Below are 25,303 nucleotides of genomic sequence, written 5' to 3'. Positions count from 1 at the left end.
TGCAACTGGACCTCACTTATGCATCACAATCAATGTGAAACACAAAATCTGAGAACTACTGCCACTATTGGACCTGGAGCTAAAGATGGTCTATCAATGCAGTCACCATCCTGAGGTCTCAGCTCTGCGCTCAGATGAACAGAGCAAGAGCCTCTTCTGTGGGTCTGAAGCATGTGCATTCAACTCACAGATGAACCACTCATGGTCATAAGAGACCACTCTCTGCTTTTCTTAGAGCAAAGCAGAGGCCTGATAGGCTGTGGTGACATTACCTGGTCATATCCCAAACTTTACGATTGAGCTCAGTATTTTGTGTAGGTGTTGCCCGTGCGCAAAACACTTTCCCTTTGCACCCATGTGCCTAGACTGTCTGCCTTGAGCATCAAGATGCATTGGCTACTATCCTCTCTTAAGAGACTCCTGCACAAAATAGAACAGCACCGAAGTGTATGGAAAGGCAAAAATCCTAAGATGTTAAAGTCACAGTAAAATCCAACCACCTACCACTTTAGAACCACCAGTTTAATTAAAACTTTTCCATTTCTTAGTTTAGCCTTATTTATTGTGTTAATAAATCATAAGTGAGCTGACGTTAGAACTCTTTATTTTGGCAATTTTGTGCCATATATAAAGCCTGATCTTTCACTGGGCAGAGTATGGCTAGAAATGTGCTCTTCTGCTGCAGTTCAGTTGGACAGGAAAAAATCACACTGCTCTGCAAAATGTGGTCCTACGTGCTTAGGCAGACATCTAAGCACACGTGCTCAAATTGAGGAGCAGAGTACCCCTGAAAATGGGTTTTGGTCAATCTTTAGCAACTTTGTGCTTTGTAAATAATGGGACATTATGTCTTGGAGTAGGTTATAGTTTCATCATAAATTTTCTATGCAAACTCATGGGGGGTATTCAATTGTCCGCAGGTTCGAGCGCGGAAAAACTAATACCGTTAATACGGTAATCTCGTTGGATTTCAGCTCGCAGCTCCCTTTTTACGCGCAGGATTCCCGTAATAACGGAAGTCCTGCGCAGATCGCGGGATTTTCGGCAATCCCGCAGACAATTGAATATGCCCCATAGTCTGTCATGAAACAAAATACATAAAAACACAACTGTAAACAAGCCCTAAATGTTTTTGTAATACACAAAGTGTATCTAGTTTCTGAAATGTCAGATTGATTTTTTTTCCAAATCTTTAATTATGTAAATATAGAAAAAAAAAACTCCTCCTCTGTTATTATTCTTAGTCAGTTTATGTCATTGTAGCTTGTACTGATGATTGTACCATTGTGAATTTTAATAAAATTTAACAGCTCAAAGTTGTGTTTGTGATTATAGGGAGATGATGTGGTAAAATGTATTTAGTTGAACATAAAACCAAGATTGTGGTTCATCGGTCCTTCTTACCTTGATGACCTGTTGTACTGTCCAGCACCAATAAATGTAAAATGACAGCTGGTTTATATAAAAGATATACTGAGGATGTTCCCAAATACATACAGTATGTAAAACTGTCAGGATCTTATCACACCTGAAGATATTTTGGATAACGATATGTACAGCAGAATTGCATAGAAACATAGAATGTGACAGCTTTACATAATCTATTAGTCCCTCTATCCTTGTCTTACATCTGTCCCATATATCCACCACATCTGCTGGAAGACATGAGTTCTATGGATTGATCATCATCCCTGTATAAAATTGTTTTCTTATATTAACTTTCAGTCTCCTACCCTTCATTTTCAGACTGCTCATCTTCTAGAAATCCACTAGTGTATAAATATGCTGTATTTATGAACTTTACTCCATTGCTCAATGGATACACATCATATAATGAAGACCTATAATTCAATGTCCAGGGCAGACATCATAACCAAGTGAAGGGGTAGACAGCCTGTGCCTCTATAGCTGCTGTGAAACTGTAGCGGGGCAGATGGTTGGCACCCCAAAAGTAGCATAAGGAAGGATTCAACAGGCCCAGTGGTATGGTAGAGAGGTGAAGGTCCCCCTAGTAGTGTTGGAATAAAACAATGAACACTGGGCTAAAACTGCTTAAACTTATGGGTTTATTCTATTTGCTTGTGGCATAAGGCTTTACCACAGCAGCAGACAAGTAGCGGCAGTGTCGAAAAGTAATAGCACCATACCATCAACACGCAATGTTATTCAACATATCACAAAATAAATAACATTTTAGAAATCTTGGTTCAACAATATGCAAATATAAATTGACACCAAGGGATGAGATCACAACCAGAGAATTTTAGACCTGTAACCCTTTCATCAATAGTGGGGTAACTACTGGAAGGTATATTAAGGGATAGTATTCAGGATTACTTGGTGCGCAATAAGATTATTAGTGGAAATCAGTATGGATTTATGAGGGATACGTCATGTCAAACTAATCTAATTAGTTTCTATTAGTTAGTGGGAACTTAGACCAGGTCAGCACAGTAGATGTGGTCTACTTAGATTTTGCAAAGGCCTTTGATACAGTGCCACACAAGAGGTTGGTTTACAAAATAAGGAAACTGGGTCTAGGAAACAACATTTGTACTTGGATCAAAAACTGGCTAGAGAATAGGGAACAGAGAGTTGTGATAAATGGAACATTTTCTAATTGGTCAAAAGTTTTAAGTGGAATACCTCAAGGTTCTGTGCTGGGGCCACTCATTTTTAATATATTTATTAATGACCTTGGTGATGGTTTAGAGCAGGGGTGTCCAACCTTTTAGCTTCCCTGGGCCACATTGGAAGATGACGAGTTGGTTTGGGCCGCACATAAAATACGCTAACACTAACGATAGCTGATCATCCAAAAAACCATAGAAAACATAGTTAACATATATATGAGAAAAAAAGTGATATATATATATATATATATATATATATATAAATATATATATATATATATATCACTTTTTTTTCAAATCCCCCTATACTTACCTTTCAATCGCCCTCTTCAAAAAATCCTCTCTAGTTATTATACTATAATCACTTTTTGTATTGTTTCGATGCAATATCAATAAAGTGCATTTAAGCCAGGCATTGTATATCAGGGTGCCCTGACCAGGCCTGCGGTACCTGACATATACTCCACTGTGACCCCAAATTGTGACCTGTTTTGCTAATTACACCATTATGTTAGTTAAGGGATAACAACTTATAATGGGCCAAAGAGAATAATATATAATGCCCCATTAGTATTACAAGTAGAAGTATGTAGCAGTGAGATAAGATCTATGATGCTCCAGGACCAGGTGATTTTTATGCACTGGTCAGCGTCCCTTGAAATAATAAAAAACTTACCTTTTAATCGGTTGGTTCTCTTATCCTCTTCTCTTCTTTTCTCCAATTCTCTGCTGCTGATTGTTCTTCTCTCGTGACTCCTCTGTGCTGCGCTCCGCAATGGATGTTGGGCGTGATGACATCACTCCCGACATTCACTGCCAGCGCCGCACGGAGGAGGAGACTAGGGAGGGAGCCGGAGTACCAGCTGATGTGACCGCGTGACCGCAAGGTAAGTATTTTCTTTTCTTTTTTTTGCAGGATTTTTTTTTTTTTCCATTAACAGCGCTGCCCCTTTGCCACAACCAAAACTCCTGCTGGGCCACATTTACAGGCGTGCTGGGCCGCATGCGGCCCGCAGGCCGCGGGTTGGACAAGCCTAGTTTAGAGAGTAAAGTTTCTATTTTTGCAGATGACACTAAACTCTGTAAGGTAATAAAATCAGAGCAAGATGTAGCTTCTCTACAGAGGAACTTAAATAAACTGGAGGATTGGGTAACCAAATGGAATATGCAGTTTACCATAGATAAATGTAAGATTATGCATTTAGGCATCAAAAACAAGAACGCAATCTATAAATTAAATGGAATTAATTTAGGAGAATCTATAATGGAAAAGGATTTGGGAGTGCTTGTAGACAGTAGACTTAGCAATAGTGCTCAATGTCAAGCAGCAGCTGCAAGGGCAAATAAAGTATTGGCATCCATAAAAAGGGGTATAGATGCAAGGGAAGACAGTGTAATTTTGCCACTGTATAAATCATTGGTAAGACCTCATCTTGAATATGCAGTACAGTTCTGGGCACCACTCTATAAAAAAGATAATTTGGAACTAGAAAGGGTTCAGAGAAGGGTGACAAAATTGATAAAGGGATAAAGGGTCATTAAGTTATGAGGAAAGGTTAGCCAGTTTAGGCATGTTTACTTTAGAAAAGAGGCGTCTAAGAGGAGATATGATTACTATGTACAAATACATTAAGGGTCAATACAGAGAACTTTGATGGGGACTTTTTACCCCATGGACTATACTCAGGACACATGGTCACCCCCTAAGGTTAGAGGAGAGGAAATTTCACAACCAGCAAAGGAAGGGGTTCTTTACAGTAAAGGCAGTCAAGATATGGAATTCACTGCCAGGGAAGGTTGTGATGGCAGATTCAATAGATATGTTTAAGAAAGGGTTAGACAATTTTTTGGCGGAAAAGAGTAACCAGGGATACGACCGTTAATTAAAATGAATGATAGTAGTGGATATAGGTTAAAAATAGGACTGCAATATTGGGTCTGGGGGGATTTTCACAATTGAAACAGATTGGCGGTTGCTTACTTTGGATCAATTTCAAATATAAGTGAGGGATCTCAGGAGATCCAAAATAGGATTTAACTTGATGGACTGGTGTCTTTTTCCAACCTCATCAACTATGTTACTATGTTACATAGGTCACTGAATAAGTACATCCCACTTTAAATTTAGGCACTGTGCTTCAGTGAAATGGATTTCACTGGATAGATACAGTGGCCACTTAGCAATTTATGGAATTATGGAGAAAGCAGCTCTCTCCCAGCAACTGTAAGGTTAAACAACTTGCAATTCTCTCATCAGCGACCATTTTAGTTTCACAATAGAATCAAACTTCTGATGCAATATAGACAAAATCTTGTATTAAATGATTGCTCTCTATTTCCCAGTCAGCTTGCAAATAACTTTAAATACAGCAGATTTGGCTGGAATAAACTCATCCTTTAGACAGTGCTATAACATTACTTTATAATGAAGAATCAACATACTGCTCCTGAGATTGGCCAAGTATTAGCAGGACAATTTTAGAAATTGCAGGAGATGGTTCAGACTTTTGCAACTTGCATCTCACCAAAAAAACTGTTTCATCTCTGGGAACCACTAATCTTGAATCCAAGATGCACTGAGCCAATTGTTATTCCTGAGAATAAAAGAAGCACTGGAGGAAGAGACAAACATGGGGGCATAGGCTTGAAACATAAGTGTGTTGAGGTCACAGGTACAATGATATACATGCATAATGCTGGTCATTGTTAGTTATGATGCTTGCTATCTCTCAACATGTATCACAACACCCCTACAGATGTGTATGTGACTCACAAATGGTTTGAAATGTGTTTAGACCTACCATGGTGGTTAAATCCTCTTCAAACATTGTAGCATGATTGCTTGGCTTTATCAAACACGTTATAAACAGAGCATATCCGACCTGGGAGAAGTTACTAGAAGTGGGAATAGCTCATTTTCAGCACATTGGGACTAATGCAGACTTGATCGCAACTTGGGCGTATTTTCCGGCCAAATAAGTGCACACAAAGACAATGTATTTTAAACCATATTTTGAGTTGCACACATTACAAGATGTGTCCAGCTCTGTATCTATAGCATATGTGCCAGGTTTATGGCAGGTGTACTTACAGCCGCATACACACAACCAGCTTAAAAGTTCAATAAAAGTTTGTAAACATTTGTTTTCATAGGGAAAAATGCATTTACTATTTAGATCATACTTGCCAACTCTCCCAGAATGTCCGGGAGACTCCCGAAATTCGGGTAGATCTCCCGGACTCCAGGAAGAGCAGGCAAATATCCCGCAAACGGCCTCATGCCGTCAAAATGACGCAATTCTTAAAAGGTTGGCAAGTATGATTTAGATTTATATAATACAGTAGATATAACCTTCCTTCTCACGTTGACATGAAATAAAAAAACAATGATTGCAAACACACACAAAATATCCTATAATATATGCATGATCAATGAAGAAAGCTCCCAGAAGATTTAGGGATGAACACCTGATTTTTACGTAGTATTTCAAAGGGACAGTTTTAAATATTTTTCTCTATTTTTCCAAACTGACAAACAGTTAAAAAAAATTATTTTATCCTGAATAGATTATTAAATTAAATAGCAAGTAAAATATAAAAATGAGATTATAACTATGTTTACTGACCATGTCATGAGGGTGGTTGTAGTGCACCAAGATCCACTTGACCAGTGATGGGCAACAAGAGGCTCGCAGGCTGGCAGCAACTCAGTGAGTCTTTATCTCCCTGTTACGTGCCCCCACCCTAACCTATTTCCTGCTTTATGTCAAGACTGAACAGGAGCAGCCAGCTCCCGCATCACATGACCTACTCTACACAACGCAGGGAGGTCGCGCAGCACATATTATCAAAGGGGAGGAGGAGCGAGTGCAGAATACTCTGCACCATGTAGTCTACATGCTTCCTCTGTGGGGCATGGCTTGTCATAAAGGTAAGAAATATTTAAGCTGCCATTATTAAAATGTATTTCAGTTAATCATTTAATTAATCTAGTTTACTAGATTAGATCTGGGTGGTCACTGGTACTCCCACGCTCGGAGGTCCTAGTGGCATATTGGGTAAAGTTCAGGTAAGTGCTATAAAGAGGAATTCAATTCCCCCCCAGAATACAGCCGCTATAAACCTATTACCGTTAATATGGTAATTTTAACACAGATTTCTGCTCGCAGCTGCCTGAGCCGCGAGCAAAAAGCTGGCGTTAAAATTACTGTATTAATGATAATTATGCGCACTATTACCATAATATCGGTAATAGTGCACAGGCCGCGTTACTTTTTAATGCAGCCAATTGAATTCCCCCTTAGAGTACATGTGAGATCTGAGGACATGTGGCGATCTGAAGGCACCTGGGGGTGGTAAGGTAATTTTGGGGCTCTTTTTATTACTGAAATTAAGTGTAATGGGCTGTCCTATTGAAGGTTGGAGGGTCCATATGCTGCCCTTGATGTGTAATTGGTTGCCCATCATGGACTTAGACTGTACCACATGTAACATGTGTGCATGAACCTTCCCACCAGCAAAGTGTCCCTGGAAATAATTTAAAAATTTTGTTGAATATTGTTCTGACAGTAACAGTTTTTAATTTAAAACCACTATGACTGCCATTAATAAGTTCACTTGATAAAAATGCTCAAAATGACATAATGAAGATGTAATAATCTACTGAATATATGTACCAGAGGCCGGCTGGCAAAAATGGGAATTGGGGGGGTGAGAATCAGCTCAGCGGCTTATTAGGAACATTTTGAAGGATAAATAATGCAGATAGCCCAGTGACTCAGCCCAAGGTAGCCCACTATGAGACTGTCCCTGGGGGAGATACCCCCTTTCCCTCCAGCTCAGTCAGTCCCTGCTATTTACTGTCGTAATATCATTCTAAATTTATCACATTCTAAATACATCCTTAATATGAAGGTGTTCCCTGCTCTTTGCTGGCCTCTTACCCCTCCAGGAAAGACTGTCACATGAGTGTTTAATATTAAGTTGATTTGATGACAATTGTATTTGATAAACTCCTCCTTCCCCCTCTATTTCCCTGTATTTCTCTATTGTCCATCATTTATCCTTGGCCTACCACTGATTAAGTTCAACTTGTTTCATCTTTATTTTATGAGAATACTCTCTGTTTAGCTTTTGCTTCTTGCCTCATTTACAGACCAAGAGGTATAGTTACTAAACTGTGGGATTGAATAAGTGGAGATGTTGCCTATAGCAACCAATCAGATTCTAGCTGTCATTTATTTAGTACATGCTACAAAATTACAGCTAGAAGGCATCATTTCCACTTGTTCAAACTCACCGTTTGGTAAATATACCCCCGAGACATTATAACTTACATGTCTTTTTTAGAGTGACCTATTTCATATCCTTCACAAGCCTATTGTACTCCTTTAATGTAAGGATTGCTCTAGGTAAATATATGAACTGTAGTATTGTAACACACTAAGAAAAACAATGTCTAACTTACTTTATCATTTCAGCTTATAGTCATATTCTGTACAATAAAAAGAGAAATAAATGAACAACAATCAATGATGTGGTAAAAATCTAAAAATGATTTTTATGTAATCATTATAACTGGTATTTATATAAAAATAATATTATATTAGTCCTAAGGTATTAGTTATAGTTCATTGGTAGTTTCTATAATGACGATCAGTCATCGTCTATAACTATCACATCATTATTGAATGTGCAGTCTCTGGATTGTGTAGACTTTAGAAACTCTTTAGTTTTCCTGGTGCCAGCAGTACAGTAGGTCACCTCCTTTAGTTGTATGTAAGGAATCACTGTTACATCAGCCACATTCATTAATATGGGGAGAGTATTCTGAGGTCCTAAAAACGTTCCTCTAGTGTAGCTCATCTGGCCCTCAATTAGCAATGGACTTGCCGTATGTGCTGAGTTCTCTTTCTGACCAAATGCTGGGGGTGCTGTAGCTGTTTGTGCCATCATATTGCTATGTCCATCTCCTATTTGCATCCAGTTTAACATTGTTGGTCTGTAGTGTTGTGTCTTGGTTTGATGCATGTATATGGAATCAGGCACTTTTTTCCCAAATGTGATATCTGGATGACCAAGGACTAAAGGGAAACTTTGACAATGACTTCCTGGAGTGTCTATTTTCTGTCTTTTGTATTGGAAAAGTTCAGGTTGTGGGTAGGTCATCATCTCTTTCTTGATGCTAGAGAAACGTCTCTCTGTGTCTGCAGTACTGGAGGGTACTTCATACATTTTTAGGTCACGTGTGTCAAAATTTGTACAGGGTCTCTTGAGATGACCAGAGCTGGTGTTTAAAGTCATTTGATATTGTTGATTCTCTCCACTTTGTAAATTCATGTTATCGACCTGTTGTTGATTCTTCGGTTTGTGTTTCTTTTCTGACAACACAGTTAGTCCATAGGCATCAGATTGGTGTTCTCTCGTCTCAATGAGCTGAGGATATACAAAGAGTAGAAAACCATCATTGATTTTGAATGAAGTTGATCGTCTCAATTTTGGAAATAACTATTTAAGGCATAAATAAAGCTGTGGTTCTCCAGCTGAAGCAGAATTACATGCATCAAAATGCTGGCACCTATACATCTACAACAATTAGAGAACCATGGGTTACCCAAGCCTGCTGTAAGGAATAAACTGTTATAAGTTAAAAGCATTTAAGTGTCCATTTCTCATCTTCAGTGGTGACAAGTTCTCATCTCGTTCCAGTTCATGATTGAGGGTTTGGAAATCTAAATCTAATGATTGACGATTTGAGAATTTATTCATCCTAAGGCCAGATTCGTAAGCACTGTGTAAATGTCAGGACTTAACTGGTGTAAGCTGATATCAATGTAACTTGAACATAGTCATTAAGGGTTATTTGTGTATGTACAAAGGTGCGGCCCTAGAGATAAAATACCGCTATGATGTCATACACCTATGATTGCGACTGTTTATACAGGTTCACATTGGGATTGGTGCTATTAGATGGTGGTGACTGCAGGGCTGTAATACTGTGCTCCATCTGATACGAGGAGATGGGGGATTGGGGAGTTCCTTTCTCAGAATGGACTGGGCACAAGACAGCACTTCAATCTGCTCATATGTAAAACAAGATACATAACATACAATAAAATATATAAATGAGCTTCAGGGGGTATTTCACTAACAGTAGATGGCTGCTGAGTCCCTTTCATAGCTCAAAATGACATTATTATTACATATGGGGGGAGGCGGAGAACAGATATCAGTCTGTATTATCAATAAAATGTCTTTTGCTCAATTTAGGTGCATTTTAAGAACAGATTAATATTATAGGCACAAATAACAAGATTAACAGAAATTATAATATACAAATATCATACATTTAATAGAGAATTACATGTATCAGGATGCTGGCAACCATTGGAGAACCATGGGTTACCCGAGCCTGCTTTAAGGAATAAATGTTATAAGTTAAATGTATTTTAGTGTCCATTCCTCACCTCCAATGGTAACACGTTCTCATCTCTTTGCAGTTCATCATTGAGCGCTTGGAAATCTATATCTTTATTTGGGGACAGAATTGCTTCTAAGAATGCTGGCTGGATGATGTCTTCAACCTAGGAACAGATTCATAATCACTTCGTAAATGTCAGGATATAGTTAGTGTGAGTAGATATCGATATTGCTTGGACATAGTCATTAAGGATTATTTGTGAATGTGCAAAGGTGCGGCATGATGCCATGCACCTATGATTGCACCTACTTATACAGGTATCTCCTAGGGATTGGTGCTACTAGATGGTGGTGACTGCAGGGGTGTAAAACTGTGTTCCTTCTGATACGAGGAGCTGGGGGATTGGGGAGTTTATTTTCCAAATGTACTGTGCGAAAACCAGTGCATAGATCTGCTCACATGTAAAACAAGATATAATAATACAGAATAATTAATTTAAAAGATGAATAACAAAGAGCCAATACTTCTTTACTGTTATCTCATCTTACTAAGACAGAATGATTCTTCGAGGAGATAAACATTTTAAAAGTTGCTTATAGTTACGGATCCAGAAAGGATGGTAGGCAGGACTTCCAGAGTGATATTTATGTATTTCCAGCATCTGATTTCCCATCAGTGACTGTGATCCGGCAATCAGTAATGCAGAGCCGAGGACCATTCCCAAAGCAGAAGGAGGGCGTGCTCCTTACACACCCCGCTGCCAAATAACCAGATTTCTGCAAACTTAAATTCCTGGATAATATGTGGTTAGTAAATGAACTTTAGAATGTTTTTAGAAGATTAGGTATCTTATTTTACCAAGACAAATAAAATACTGATAATCAAGCATATGAAACTACACAATGCAGATCTGGTGCCATTGGTGATCTGTATAACAAGTACTTTACCTGTGACAGAAACTCTGGCTGATCACACAGAGTCTCTATGTAATGTTGAAGTTCTGTTTCAAGTGAGTCTTCTGATGGGCTTCCTTCTACGCTCTTTGGGAGCTTAACAGACTTGGCAGTGGTCTCTTCATCTACGCCTGCTTCTAATGACCCTTCTGTCTCCATATTGATGTCATAGGTCTTGTCTGCTTCTACCATTTGCTGGTTAGATCTCTGTATGTTCTCTGCTTTCTCTTCCTCTATGAATCTAATAAACATACAAATAGTTCAGAAATAGGATAATAAAGTAGCCATCCTGTTGTTATACTAACTTAGGGAGAAAAAAGCTTACTTCTTAGCTATCTGATAGTAGATCTTGCGGTCGGCATCGGTGGTCTTTAGCCATTTGTTCAAAGTGTAGTGCACACCCTCCTGTATTTTCATATCGGGGCGGAAACGGGAAAGAGAGCGGAGTACCGGTCTGTGGATAATAACATCACATTGTAGTTTAGTTTAAATATTATTTACACAAACACTGTAGTCCCTCCAACCATGTGCTGTTAGAACAGTGTTAAGCATATGTATGTTACAACAACAATATCACGTGCAATGTGAATTAGCATAAGATTAATCAATAATTATGCCTCATGTCTCAATGTCATTAGATTTTCAGCCCACAAAGTTATTTTACATCCACTGAAGCATGAGACAACCGTGTCACTCTGGAGAAAGCAGATGCTACATTAATTCCTATTGATAATGATAACGGGACCATCCCCACCCTACTAGGCCTCATTGATGGTCTACGCTGATGTTTTTTATTGTTTAAAAACTTTTTGCTATATAAGACTTAGTGACTCCTGTCTATTATGCTGGAACACTGAAATGGCAACGTTGGCATTTCATGGGTCCCAATCTCATTCATTACAGATACACCCAAAGCCAAAGGTGATCAGGAGGTGCCCCTAGCTTTTCAGCATGGGGCAGGTACCCTTTGGGAAGAGAGACATGCTATTTTTTCTACTTTCCCCATAGAGGTACAAGCCTTTTGCTGACTTCCCGAAATAAAATGTGCTCAGTGCTGTCCCTAGGTCCTGTTGAATTGAATTGATATTCATGAAACTTCTCTCATTCCACATCTGTCCATAAAAATTAGCATGTATCGTCTTAACCCAAACATACAAAAAACCGCAGAATGCATTCACTGTCTTTGCCATAGTTGTCAAATTTTGACACAATGGGACATATTCAGTTGTTCCGAATCCCCGCGGTGTTAAAACTATTACCGTTATTACGGTTATAAAAAGCTGGATTTCATCTCACGGCTCAGGGATCTGAGTGCTGAAATCCAGCGAGAAAACTACCGTAATAACGGTTATAGTGGGCAGAGGGCGAGATTTTTGGCGTTTCCGCCAACAATTGAATATACCCCATAATGTTACTTTGCAAATACAATGTAAAATTAATTTTCCATGAAATGGCAAAGAAAGCAGAACTCAAAAATGTTATCATTGGTACTTTGTTCTTTTCCAGAAACACCTGTTAAAAACGCACAATTCAATTTTAGAAAAACTTAGCTGTAACTTCACTCTTCTCTAGTTGATAAGCCATGAATAATGGTCCTGCCACTTAATAGCAGCTTCAGTGTGTAAATGACAGTTGAACTTTAATAATTGTGATTAATTTGTTTACAATGTGCACTGTGCCTCAGTTTGCAGGGAGAAAAATATTGAGGTATGCATTGTGCAAATGTGTAAACATCACATCAAAGTCCAACCTCATATCCATTTGCGACCACCCCCATCATTGAATTAAACTCATTAAGCCTTAATAGAATGTATTAATAAATTAATAGAATGCCAATATAAATCACTATCAATTATATAACATAAATTCTAGGTATAAATCCATATGTCAGACAGAAAATATGGTTCATGTTTGTCAAAAATCTAAATCATACTTGCCAACTTGGGCAAGGTGGTGTCTGGGAGATTGGGGGGGAGGGATGGGCGACTGGCTCCAGAATCGTGTCTTTGGCCCCGCCTCCTAAATTGGATCACACAGTTTTAGCCAATTACAGCAGAGGGTGGGGCCACGATGGTGCACATATTGTGTCATAAGCCCCGTCCCCCGTCAGGATTGCCTGCTCTGGGAAGACTCCCAGAAATACAGGAGTCTCCCTGACATTCCGGGAGAGTAGACAACTATGATCTAAATGTAAATTATAAATGAATAATGTGAATTCTCACATCATTTATAGATGTATATTAATACATGCACATATGTAGTGCTATAAGCTTCATATGAATGGGAATGGAAAATATATGCTACAAAACTCCGGCTTTCACCATATACTGAAATATAGATTAAACCTAATTATCATTTATAACCTTTACATCTGGTAGACAAGTGACTTGCTGGTATCCCCACTTTTGGCGGGATTAACCTGGTTTCAGATGTCATGTTGCATCAACTGACTAACTGAGGCCAAGTTAAAGCCCCGCCCTTCACTTTCATTCAGTGTAAGTAGCAATTTTAAGAATGAAGCTTATAGCTGGAAGTCAGTGAATAGAGAGCTTGTATTCTCATCATTATTAGCTCGTGCTACAAAATGGATGCCTCCATTGTATAGCATTCCTGTCAACATTTTGAAAACAAAAGTAAGAGCAAAATAAACCATTCCCCAAAATGCCTAAAACACATTTCTCCACTACCTAATGTCCACTCATATTCGGCCAACTATATCAACATTGCAGCAAAAGCACATCCAATTATCTAATATGTCAATGGGTCAGATTGGTGGAACAGTCCTGTTAAAATTGGGACATTAATTTATTTAAGAAGTATTTAGAGAAATAATGTACCAAACAAATGTATCCTTTATGGGACGGGTCATGTTAACAAATCTGCATTGATAATTGATAGATATATTTCTAGTTAAATAGTTGCACTGATAGAACTTTTATCAACCAATTCAGCCCAGAAAGGGATCCTTAAAATGTCCATCAATGGGCTTACTGACAGGAAGTCAGCTGTGTAATGGAAAAATAACCCCCCACTATTTAACCTTTATTAATCCTTTACATTTTTGACTGTGACAATGCACTAAAAAAAACAAAAATAAAAAGCTGCTTGTAACTTAACTGACCTTGTACAGTATGTTCTGAAATGGGAACATTTATACATTTGTGAATGTCATGAATATTCTTTCACATGAGAAGATATTACATTGTGCCTATTTTTATGCATTTTAGTATATTACTCACATCATGAAGCTGGACAGGGCCTCTGTGTCCGGGAAGCTGGGTATAAATCTCCTGACCAGTTTATTATATTTTTGCCAGCGTTTGAAATGTTCGTGTACAATGTTAGTACTGCTGGAGCTAGATCTTATACCCATGCTGGAAGCATTGGGCCCAGTCCCTGGCATCACTGGAAATGGCACTTTTGGTCTTTGGCTAGAACCAAGACTCCCTGACATCACTGTGGGTGCTGGAAAATTCCCCATTGGCAAATTGAAGTTCATTTCTAGCTTTCCTCTAATCAAGTTCATGCATGACTGAGCAGGTACATTGACTGCACTGGGTATCAACCATGTTTTGTCTGCAGCAGTCACCTGTGTCAATCCTGGCATCAAAGTTGGTGTTACAGAAGCATGCACTGGTCGCAGATGATGTCTTGTTCCTGGCAATTCAGCTGGTACAATTATTGTGCTGGAGTGAAGACTCCCTGGCATCAGTGGGGCTGGATTATTTGCTGTCCGAGTCATTACAGATTTCCCCACTAGGCAGTTTTTGGGAGCTAAGAGGCTGTTCCGTCCAAGGCTATGAGTTGTAGCACTGTGGATAGTCTTGTTTGAGTCAGTTGGCAGAATAGTCACGCTGGTAGAGGAAGCAACACAAACTGGCCGTAGAATCTCATTGCCCCAAATTATGGTGGGTGGAACATTAGGGTTATGAACATTGGAAAGTTGTGAGTTCAGTTCTTGTTTATTGATGAAAGTCATAGTGACCTTGAAAATAACAATAATTGTGAGTTATTATTTATATCAATATTCCTTACTACATAGAAAAAACATTGATTTTCATACAGTATTATCAATATATAGAATGTCTTTCAAATTAGTTATGGGAAAGTTTGTTATCTTTAAATCAACCAAGCAAAATAAATTTCTTTACATTATTGTAAAGGCTTTTGGGAATCTTAGTAACATTTGATGATACAATTTAAATACTCAATATATAAAAAAATTATTGACACTCACCTGTTTTATCACTGGTAAAATTGAATATGTATGTTCAGGTTCTGATTTGTTTTCCAAATTGTCTAGTCCTATTGTTTGTAAACCCAGTTGACTTGAGCAGTGGACCATAGGTGTCTGATTATAGATAAGGGGACAGACTGTGTCTGTGTGTCTGGTCACCTGCACGAAGCTCACCAGATATGAGGCAGTGTGAATATCACAGGTGGGATGATGTCTTATGTTCTACAGCTCAGTTGAAAATAAACAGCCTCAGCTACTGGCATGTGCTGAGACCAGTACATCATTTACTGGTTTATTTCCATGTGGGTTTACCTTGCCCATACCAGTGATTAATTCAAGTTTGGTTAATATATTTATAGATTATAGACATTTCCATACCAGTAGGAGATCTTTTCTATAGGTCTTATATATCATATGGATATGGCAATAAGAGTTAGTATATAGTTATAGGAAGGATTTGGCATGATGAAAATGTGAAGCACTCTTGACTCTTAACTCTGTGTATTACTGGTCTAATTGTACAGTATGGAAACACACCAGCATGGCTGTACAGCCAAAGATGGTAAGACAGTTTGTGAGGACATTATGTAGTGCCTCTTTATGAATACCTGCAATGCCAAAATGGGGGGGGCACAAGTTCTGGGAGAGACTTAATCAAAGTAGGTTTAAGCATTAAATAGATAAATTGATAATTTACTGGTCCTTTAAGAACACACATAAAAATAATGATTTTACTGTGAGGGGTTACAACAAAAACACCAGAATAATGTAGTTATGGAGGAAAGAGTACAGAAAAAAGTAGTGGACACTATAAAAATAATACTAAAATTAATATCATCAATAACATTAATAATTAATGAGACTTTACTTAAACGATTTACCAATGCACCTTATAATGTAGGTAAACCAGAGTTGTACATACAGTACCACAATTACATGTTAGCTATTTCAACACAATTTTTGCTCATGTTGTTTTTTTAAACCAATCTAGTAACCTACCTTTACTTAAATTATTATAGATACTTTTATTATTTTTATAATGACCATGTAGTTTTAACTCACAAATCTTAAAATACCTATTAAAACTTACCTGTATTTACACGGGTACAAAGGAATCTGTATATTTTCTACTGACGTTGTATATTCTGTATATAAATCCAGTAGGACTTAGCTGTGGACCAAATATCTTATTACAGATAAGGAGCTGTTGTCTCTGTGTCTGATCACTTCCACGGTGCTCAACAGCTCTGAGGCAGTTTGAATATCTCAGGTGGATGATGCGTTATGTTCTAAACACAAATCAAAAATAAACAGCCTCAGCTACTGGCATGTGCCATGACCAGTACATCAGTTACTGGTTTATTTCCCTGGGGTGTTCCCTTGCTTATAATATTGAATTATCACTGGTCATAATTTAGATTATGATATTATAAAGGAAAAATTAGACTTGATAAATATATGAAGGACATTTGACTTATAACTCGTATTACTAGTCTATTTTTGGTTATTTGGTGTCAAAGTAGGACCAACTAAGACACCAATGTCTTTCTCTTTTTCCTGTGTAAATTTCAATACATAGAAAATATTAAACAATAGGGTCTCCCCGCTCTTACGTGCCCTGGGTCCCCCAAAGCCTTAATCCAGCTCTTAGTGGGGTTCAGTATGATCTGAAAGTAGTGGGTGCATTATGTATATGCCAGCATGAGTGATGTTCTGTATATATGTATATATGTATGTAACGTACTATGTGTAAATTTACCCGAGTGAGACAGTGTTGCACATTGGAGTTTAGGAATTTACCAGAGTGGCAGCGGCACTGGCACAGAGTTGATTTATGTCCATCCTTGAGGAAAAAGACCAAAAGCTCTGCAGCCTGTCATCATTAGTTACTCATGGAACGGCTAGGGAATGGAAGGAACACACACCCCAGTTAATCAGGACCAACCCAATGACCAGTGTTACTCCTCCAAAACAGGAAAACAAAAATCAGCAACATTTTCAACTTTAGATTATTCTTAATTTGTCATAATTTGTCATATGTTGTTATTATTTTCTGAAATTTGGCATACAACACCCATAAACGGTTCTCAGGGGCGGGCTGGCACGGGGGGCAGGGGGGCAGCGGGCCGTTCAGTCTAACGGCTGTTCGGTCCAGCCACTTAACCCCACCCAACCCCCATCCCCCCCCCCCCCCGTGGATGCATTAACAGCTTAATATTACCGGCGTCAGCGCACAGGCGGCCGCATCACATGACACGCGATGCGGCCGCGTCATTATGTCACGGCCGCATCGCGTGTCATATGATGCGGCCATCTGTGCGCCCCCCGGGCTGAAACCTGCCAGCCCGCGCCTGACCTTCTCCATTTGCATGACACATTTCAGGTTAATACTTCTTAAAATGTAGCCCCTCAAACACCATGCTCCCCTCTCACAAAATTACCATGATGGAATATGATTTATTAGTTAATTTTAATATAAGGGCACGACTACCATTATATACACACACATACCTGGGATCTTCTATATATACAGGCTGATGCCAGGTATCCCACATCTTCAGCAATTCAGTGCTACTCAAGACGTTAAGAGGAGACTGCTAGCGATATCTGAGAGAAAGAGGGGCACTTTAGGAGACGTGCTGACAAATTAGAGAAGTCCCTGCCGCAGTGTAGGAGGAACAGTGAAGAGGAGAGATCAGTGGCATAGAGATTGCCACCAGAGAACCTATTACCAGCAGAGAGGCTACACGTTTGCTCTGCATGTGGGAAGTGTTTTGCCGGCAACCTACCACCTGTCACCGAAAAGAACGAGCATGTAGAATAATGGTTTTATCAATGTGCAGTGCAGGAAAAATAACTGAATTACTCACCGGAGAGAAGCTCTGGGTGGGATCTCTCATGCTGTGTGCAGTCCCTCAGTGATTTCTCCCACTCAACTGCTAAAGTTTAATAATTGGATAAAGGTGGTAATCAATATTTTCTGTACACCAATATCGGTTGCGATGCGATTAGTATGCAAATTAATAATTATTAATGCAAATAACATGCAAATAAGTTTTATCTATTTAATTTAGTTAATATAAAATATAAAGTGGTAAAGAGGCTAAATAATGTTTACAACATACAAATTACATTGAGTTTGGTATCATTCTGTTCGCTATTGCATGAGAACGCATCCAGTGTTATTTATCTAGTGTTAGCACCTTGCGAAATACTAGTTATAAATAATATCACTTTTTTATACACCAAATAGCTAGTACACAGGGATCATGAAAACCAGTTTATGCAGGTCTAGAGGTGGGAGCCTGAGGAAAGGACACCCGGCAATCTCAAGGAACAATGACCAAAGGCATCCACCAATGTCAAGTCGAGTTCTTGGGAAGTGAAGACCCTTTGACCAATGAATGAAGACCTTAATACTGTAACTGTGTATCTTTGTGACGTAAATGTGTATAAATTGCTCACCTCTGTCTTTAAAAACCGGAGCGTTCTCATAGAAGCTTGTGTTGGTGCCAACAGGTGCAAGTGTATGTATGCCAAACTCTGCCTTTTAATACGTTGCAAATGTAACACAAGGGTACAGTCATCGCTAATAACTTCAGGATCAATTCACCCGTGTGAACTGCACAAATAAGGAGTTAACCACACTCCTCACACAAGATACAAATAAAGAGGATATTTAAGGCACATTTTGAGCTGTCATATTCTTAAATTAGCAAATAGTACAATATTATGGTACATCCATTACTACTGAAACTGACAATTTATTACACAGAACTTTGGTCCATAATTAAAAAGGTAGACAATATAAATGTAGACTTGAAAACAAAGGGTAGTGAGAGTTAATGAGAGAGGTTACAATCTAATTGGAGCTGAAACAAGTGTAGTGAGTGTGGTATAGAGATGTAGCAGCATCAGATCTTCAGGGATCACACTTGGTGAACATCTGTGAATCACTATTGTTGTCATGACATCAATTTGTTAGCGTGCATGTAATATATATGGGTCTCAGCACATGAGATACATTTTAACCTATATTATTATAATGTAGGTCCCTCAGTATGTGGGATATGTGTTACCTACATTATGTAAGGTTACTACTTCATTATTATGTATTAATGTAATGTCACTGTCGTCTATTGAATTATTACTCTACATCACCATAACTTTTGGTTCAGCTGACAAAATACCAGTCTCCATTGTGTAATGATGAAGTGGTCATAGATTAGTAAGTTCCACCTCACAGTAGTGTTTCATGCCTAAATTCACTGAAATGAAGGGATGCGGATAGACCTGGATCTTATCCAATGTGAGTTTCTCTCCCTGATTATACAGCTGCCTGTTGTATCAGTGACAAAATTACACTCATTTTGTTAATTTCATGGTGTAATGTAATTTCAAGACATTCTTGTATTATAAATGCAAATTCTTGCTGTATTAATTGTAGAGATGCTCAGGCTCGGTTTTCTGAAATCCGAAACAAACCTGAATATAGGGGATTTGGAGTAGGCTCACGAGCCGGCTTGGTACTTTTGCGCGTCCTCGGATCTGAATCGAGGCAAAACATCATCGTTGTGTTGTAGGTTCTCGCAGGTTTTGGATTCCATAAGTACCTCCCTCCCCAGGAGATCTAACCCATTGCTCACACAGAAACAGGGGTAGTAGTGTTCTTGTCACTCTCCATTCTCCAGTAACATTGCTCAGTGCCATTGCTCACACAGAAACAGGGGTAGTAGTATTCTTGTCACTCTCCATTCTCTAGTAACATTGCTCAGTGCCATTGCTCACACAGATACAGGGGTAGCAGTGTTCTTGTCACTCTCCATTCTCTAGTAACATTGCTCAGTGCCATTGCTCACACAGTAACAGGGGTAGTAGTATTCTTGTCACTCTCCATTCTCCAGTAACATTGCTCAGTGCCATTGCTCACACAGAAACAGGGGTAGTAGTATTCTTGTCACTCTCCATTCTCTAGTAACATTGCTCAGTGCCATTGCTCACACAGAAACAGGGGTGGTAGTATTCTTGTCACTCTCCATTCTCCAGTAACATTGCTCAGTGCCATTGCTCACACAGAAACAGGGGTAGTAGTATTCTTGTCACTCTCCATTCTCCAGTGACATTGATCATACAGAAACAGGAGGGGTAGCAGTGTTTTTGTCACTTAACAAAATTTGACTGGAAATTAATGTTATTGAGTTAATAATAATGTAGGAACAAAAAAAAGAGCCAAATTATGTCATTTTCGCAAAAAATATAGGGATTTTAGAAAAAAAAATAGGGAACCAAAACCAAAACAGGCGAGGACAGTTTTGCCAAAACCAAAACACGAAGTTAATCCAGATCCAAAACCAAAACATGGGGATCAGTGAACATATCTAATAATTGTGATGCTAGACAAAAATAGCACATCACTGTTAGGGGGAAAAAGATTTTAATTTCGCAACTCCAGTGATATTTCATAGACTGAATGCAGGGGCGGGGTGGGCCGGGCGATAGAATTCTATTTTGGGCCACCTGGTGGTCCAGTGGTAATGCAATGGAGACAGCCTTTGTGGTCTGTGCAGGGACTGTCACATTGCGTAGTACTCACTGCAGCCGCATCATTCATTCACAGAATATTGTACTACAGCTTGTAGTACAATATTCTGTGATTGGATGATGCCCCCGCAGTGAGTACTCTGCGATGTGACAGTCCCTGCACAGACCCCAAAGGCTGTCTCCATCGCATCTCAGTAGCAGCTACATCACCAGGTCATGTGACTGCAGTAGTCACATGGTAGGAAGTGTAGGCGGGCTGATGGAACTCTATGGTCAGTGTACAGGAGCTGCAGCATTTCTCTCTGTCCCTGGACCCACTCGTGTAGAAAAAGGTAAGAGGAAGGGGGAGTTAGCATGTGTAATGGGGGGAGGGAGGGGCATATGAGATTGAAGCTGCAGGGTATAGGGGGACATGTGTGGCTAAAGGTGCTGGGGCAGAGGGGGGCATGTGTGGCTAAAGGTGCTGGGGGCATTTGTGGCTAAAGGTGCTGGGCAGAGGGGGCATGTGTGACTAAAGCATGTGGGCATAAGGGGGGGCCTAATTATAAAACGTGGGTGATATATTGATTTAATGCCAGGGATTGTTGAAGTTTTCTAAATTTCATGTACCCATTTTTTTTTTTACCAAATAGGGCCTCCAAGGATCCAGAGCTAAAGTAACCAGCAGCCACAAGTAGTGACAGTGACAAGAACAGGTAGGAGAGAGCAGGACAGTCTACCAACTGTCCCTAATCTGGTGGGACAGTCCTGAATTCGGGTGACTGTTTAGCTTAGGACAGTTGGGAGGTATGTCCCACTTCACCGTGTACTGCTCGTGAACCTAACAGTAGTGCACACAGTATTGCCTGTGTATTTTTCTCTAAAATGATAAACATGCTACATCATAGGGGGTTACCCTGTCTAAAGTGCCCAGGCCCCCCAAAGCCTTAATCTAGCTCTGGGCCTGGGCATAAATATATATATATAAATATATTTATGTGGATTAAGCAACACAAATAGACTCTTTGTATATAGATAATTATATATTGTACCAAAAACCACCCTTTAAGGATGTGCCGCTACTTATGAGCCAGTGCTGTGTGCTTGCCCCCCGGGCTAAAGTCTGCCAGCCTTCCCCTGACTAAATGGGTGACTAAGAGGTCTATTCATTATATGCTCATTATGTATTGTTGCAAATTGCAGCGGTACATAATTAAATAGCGCCATTATTTACCATGCTGGGGCTGCTCTGGGAGCCCCTGCGAAGACCCCACTCCGCTGCAAATATTTCTTCCTACTCACCAGCGGCCTAATGCTGCCAGCGAAAGGAGGAAATGCTCTGCGAATGTGCGTTAACTTGTGAGATCCAACGAAGTCGGAGAAAATGAAACTGGATCCCATTGTAAAAGAGGAGCAACAACAACCCAAGATGGCATTAAAGCTTTTTGCAGATGATGATGTCATGCCCGACAGTCAGTGCGAACGGAGCAGGGAATAGGGTGCCAGGTGCCGTACTGGTAACGATTTTTTTGTTGGCTGGCTGGTGGACAAGCAAGGGATGGTATGCAGAGAGGAGCGCTTACCGCCCCCCACATTGCTTTCCACACTTACTGCCGTGCACACTTTGGAAACCGCTGTTATATGGCCATAGATCTGGTCGTTTGGCAATTATGCCCAACTAAAGTCTTGCGTCTGATTAACTCTCCAGCTGTGTATATGCTTTTTAAGCTTTGTTTTGTGCAAGCCACAAGCAAAATAATAATAAACTGCAAAATAATAGTAAACTGTGTGCTCCTATGCGCATGCTCATTTTTAAACTAATTATAGAAAACTTATTTGACTCGTTACCTCACTTTACAAGCACATGGCTGAACGTCTTGGATAGAGAAATTAGCAAAGTGGAATGGTAGAAAGTTTTCCAAACTGCACACACATATTCAATAAGTGCTTCAGTGGAAGAGTTCCAATACAAGTTCACAGTACGCTGGTACGCACACCCAAAATTACTAAGCTTAATATATTCTGGGACCTCTAGTGAATGTTGAAGGTGCACTAATGCATTAGGGAGGTACATACGTATTTGGTGGGAATACCCAAAATATAGTTCTTCTGGCTCCATTGGATCTGGGCTTTAGGCTTATAAGTGTGTCCAAAATACCCATTAGTAAATACAAGAAGTTCCCTTTGAGAGATCTTAGCAAAGGTGACGGTAACGTTTCTCTGGAATCCTCTACCAATTCTATCTTTAAAAGACTGGTATGGAGGAATCACCTACTTTATGACTAGAGATGGGCGGGTCCGGTTCTCCGAGAACCGAACCCACCCGAACTTTGGGTATCCGAGTACCGAGCTGAGCAGCTCGGTACTCTCCCGCCCATTCCGAATCCAAATCGAGGCCGAACGTCATTGTGACGTCGTCGGATCTCGGGGCTCGGTTCTCGCGATACTTCAACTTTATAAATACACGCCTCCACAGCAATCCATCGCCATTTGACAGAGGGAGAGAGCAGGGTGTAGTCATAGGCTAATTAGAGCAGGGACAGAGAATACAATATTGTTCTTGCAATTGCTCTAACCTAAATCGCTAGTGCAGAGAGGAGGATAGAGGTTTATTATTTTTTCTTCATATATGGCACTCCCCAGCGCTTTTGGGGTGTCCCCCATAATTGTGCATAAATATTTCTGGCTGTCAAAAGTCATATCTGTCAGCAGTATCTACTAAATAATTTTTAGCACTCCTCAGTGCTTTTGGGGTGTCCTCCCTAATTGTGCATTAATATTTCTGGCTGTCAAAAGTCATATCTGTCAGCAGTATCTACTAAATAATTTTTAGCACTCCTCAGTGCTTTTGGGGTGTCCTCCCTAATTGTGCATTAATATTTCTGGCTGTCAAAAGTCATATCTGTCAGCAGTATCTACTAAATAATTTTTAGCACTCCTCAGTGCTTTTGGGGTGTCCTCCCTAATTGTGCATTAATATTTCTGGCTGTCAAAAGTCATAACTGTCAGCAGTATCTACTAAATAATTTTTAGCACTCCTTAGTGCTTTTGGGGTGTCCTCCTTAATTGTGCATTAATATTTCTGGCTGTCAAAAGTCATATCTGTCAGCAGTATCTACTAAATAATTTTTAGCACTCCTCAGTGCTTTTGGGGTGTCCTCCCTAATTGTGCATTAATATTTCTGGCTGTCAAAAGTCATATCTGTCAGCAGTATCTACTAAATAATTTTTAGCACTCCTCAGTGCTTTTGGGGTGTCCTCCCTAATTGTGCATTAATATTTCTGGCTGTCAAAAGTCATATCTGTCAGCAGTATCTACTAAATAATTTTTAGCACTCCCCAGTGGTTTGCGCTCAGAATGGATTCAAAGCAGTCCACATATGATCTGAATGAGCAACCAGGTTCTGTCACCAGTCCTGATGTTAGTGTTCCCAGTACGTCATCTGGCCAAGGCGATGTCAAACAACAGAGTGTTTTCAAATTAGTGCAAAAAACAAAAACCAAAAAAAAAATTACTGTATTGAAGCGAAAAAGAAGTGTAACTGAGCAAAAGTTAAGTGACGATAAAAAAAAAATTGAAGGCATGCCATTCTACACACGCAGTGGCAAAGAGAGAATGAGGCCTTCACCTTTGGCTATTAGTGGCAGATCCCAAAAAGTTACCCAGCCTACAATTGGTGCACAACTACTGTTACGCGTCAAAGCCGAGCTGCAAGATAACAGTGAGGCATTACAGGAGAATATTTGCTCTGATTCACAAATGACAACAATCCCTGTGGAGAGTCCATCCAACAGTGGGATGTCTAATCGTGAGCATTCTGCTGATGTGTGCCTTAATAGCCCGAGTGTAGCCGGTGATACCCAAATTGAGGATGCCACTTTGGAATTAGAAGAGGATGAGGGGGAGATTTGTGTAGGCGACGAGGGCGCTAATGATGATGTTGATGATTATGATGCAGACAGATACCAAATTGCCTTTCTCAATTTCTATTTATATTCTAGATTATATAACGGCTGAATAGTTTTCTATTTTACTCCTAGTGGAGAGAGGATCTGATGCAGACAGATACCAAACTGCCTTTGTCCATTTCAATTTATATTGTACAGTATATAACGGCTGAATTTATTAGTATTTTATACAAGTGGAGGGGGGCCTAGAGAGACAGAAACCAAACTGGCTTTCTCCATGTCAATTAATATTGTACAGTCTATAACGGCTGGATTTTTTTGTATTTTATACAAGTGGAGGGGGGCCTAGAGAGACAGAAACCAAACTGTCTTTCTCCATGTCAATTAATATTGTACAGTCTATAATGGCTGAATTTTTTAGTATTTTATACAAGTGGAGGGGGGCCTAGAGAGACAGAAACCAAACTGGCTTTCTCCATGTCAATTAATATTGTACAGTCTATAATGGCTGAATTTTTTGGTATTTTATACAAGTGGAGGGGGGCCTTGAGAGACAGAAACCAAACTGGCTTTTTCCATTTCTTTACATATTTAACTATAAGTGTAGGGTGTAATATACATTCAAAGACGA

General features: G+C 39.5%; 2 long non-coding RNA genes across 2 annotated transcripts in view; one reads left to right on the top strand and one right to left on the bottom strand.

The window, feature by feature from the left end:
- The window catches only part of LOC142100654 (uncharacterized), a 289,058-nt gene that overhangs the window by 169,462 nt on the left and 94,293 nt on the right, over positions 1–25,303 (top strand). The window lies entirely within an intron of this gene.
- On the bottom strand, positions 16,354–17,844 carry LOC142101599 (uncharacterized). Its single transcript, XR_012679067.1, has 3 exons — positions 17,755–17,844; positions 17,044–17,144; positions 16,354–16,532 (listed from the first exon to the last, which is right to left on the bottom strand). It is a non-coding gene; the product is annotated as an uncharacterized LOC142101599 (long non-coding RNA).

This window comes from Mixophyes fleayi, chromosome 9, assembly GCF_038048845.1.
Source record: "Mixophyes fleayi isolate aMixFle1 chromosome 9, aMixFle1.hap1, whole genome shotgun sequence".
In the NCBI taxonomy this organism is placed as follows: Eukaryota; Metazoa; Chordata; class Amphibia; order Anura; family Limnodynastidae; genus Mixophyes; species Mixophyes fleayi.
Note: the sequence above shows the minus strand (reverse complement) of the source record. Positions and strands in the feature narration are given on the sequence as shown.